We start from the raw sequence: 2,361 nt of genomic DNA on the forward strand, positions 1-2,361 counted from the left end.
AGTTGGGAAGGATTCTAAAGGCTCTCATTTTCTGTAGAAACCAAAGACCTTCTTCCAAAGCAACATATCCTTAGACACACATTTTGAAGACAAGATTATCTTTAAAGTATCACCACATGGCTGTGGCTTACTGGCAAGGTTCTGAGGTTTCATGGCATCTGCTTGACTCCGCCATCTTTCTTCCAGCATTCAGTTTAGTTTTCCCTGCTAGCTCTGCTCTGCCCTATCACAGCACCAAAACGGATTCTTTTTTAACTAATTTTTTAATTTATTATGTATATAACATTCTGCCTCCAAGTATGCCACAAGCCAGAGGGTGCCAGATCTCTTTACAGATGGTTGTGAGCCACCATGTGGTTGCTGGGAATTGAAATGGGGACCTCTGAAGAACAGTCTGTGCTCTTAACCTCTGAGCCATCTCTCCAACCCCCAAAACAGATTCTTTATTCATTGACCAATAAAAGCAACACACAGAGAGAAGGACAGAAGGAATTCCTACATCAGAAGGGTACCTGGCAGCAGGGGCAGCATTTTGAAAGGGATTTTAGGGTAAATGCAACTTCCAGTGAAAGGTACTTGTCAGGGCAGGCGGGTGAGTGATTGTTGAGCCTGCAGAGGCAAGCAGAGGCTGGATAGTATGGAAGGATGGTGTCAGGGCTCCAGGAATTGATATGACAGAGGTGAGGAAACAAAGAAAAGACAAACACACAGACACACAGAAAAACTGGACCAGGAAAACTGGGCTCTCTGATGGAGAATCCTCAGCAACCCTGAATCTCAGTGGCTTTATTGTACACAGTTGAACAAGGAGCCAGAGTTTTTGCATACAGCCAGAGCAGGAGGCAGGATTATATACACCTGAATAAGGAGGCAGGTTTGACTAATCTTAGTAGACATAAAAGTCTCTGTAGGATATCAGTCTCCATACCATAAACATCAGCTGTGAGAGAGGGGCAGTGAGAAAGCTACAGGGAATATGTTCTATACTCACAGCCAGCATTCACACTCAGACCCTAGGAAAGGCTTTGATGCCCCTCTGAGCTTCACCAAGGAAAGTTCTGCCATTCCAATGAGGCTGAAGTATTGGCCCTTGATATGACCATGACCTCGTCAACAATATACATTTATTAAGGACTTCACTGGCTTTTCTACAGGCTGAATTTTACAAACGAGCAAGAAAGAACTAGGTCATACAAACACATGCAAAGGTTAGAGCATTTGGCTTCAATGTTCAAACAAATTAAGACAGGAAGACTGGATGACTAAAATTTATGTTAAGAAACTTCACACAGGTTTTTGCTTTGCTTTTTAAATGAACACCTTTTTAAATAGCTCAGTATCCATTCCCTATGGGGACTTCTATGCTGCTTTATGCCAAACAGATGTGCTCTGTTTGTAATCTGAAATTTGAGTATCCTACAATTATAACTTGATTGTTCCTGCTTTAATAATTGACACCAAACTATAACCTAAAATTGATTTGGTTCTAAGACATTTTTCTAAGTTACTCACAGCTCCTGTGAATTTCTAAGTCTTTCAACAATTCCTTTGTTTATTGAGCAGAATGATAAGATTCTCATGTACACACACATACTCCTATAGGCCACGGCACACAGGCTTTCAGGAGAGATGGAAGGTTATTGGAAATATTTAACAAGAGAATCCTTGGTTTTCGAGCTTGTTACATATTAAGGTGATCACTACACATTAAGGAGGTACTCATTTTGTGATAACAGAAGCTTTGCCCCCCAAAAACATCACCATCCCCCAAACCACCTCATTTGTGCCCATAGTTTGGACTCAACTGGTAGATCCAGTTATTGAGTTGACTGGACCAGAAGTCCTTGTCAGTGGATCAGTCAATTGGTGGATTATCGGATATCCCTATTGGAGATGTATGTCACATAGGGTATAGCTTGTTCCTGGCCTCTTCCTGCTTCAACTCTGCCTTCTGGCCACATGAGTCAGAGGCTCCGCCCTAGCACTACAGCAGACTACAGCCATGGTGTTCTCACCACAGAGTAAGACCACCCAACACTGAAACCTTGATGCAAAAGAAATCTTCCTCCTTGAATTGGCTTGAGTGCTTGTCACAGCAATAAAGGCCTGATTGACACAACAGTGAAAAATACAGTAAGCTGGCCGTGGGCTCCATCTTGTAATATTCTTGGGCTAATCGCTAATTTCTCAGGCATCTGGGTTCATGGAGTTAATAATAGTGCTTGCCTTAAACAATTGTTTTAAAATTAAATGTATTAATAGATGTTAAGTACTAAGAGTAACTCATACCAGTTATGGTCCAATCCATTAGCTTATAAACTATAAAACAAGTTTGTGAGACATGGACAAGAAATCAAAATC

This window comes from Myodes glareolus, chromosome 1, assembly GCF_982192425.1.
Source record: "Myodes glareolus chromosome 1, mMyoGla1.1, whole genome shotgun sequence".
Classification (NCBI taxonomy): domain Eukaryota; kingdom Metazoa; phylum Chordata; class Mammalia; order Rodentia; family Cricetidae; genus Myodes; species Myodes glareolus.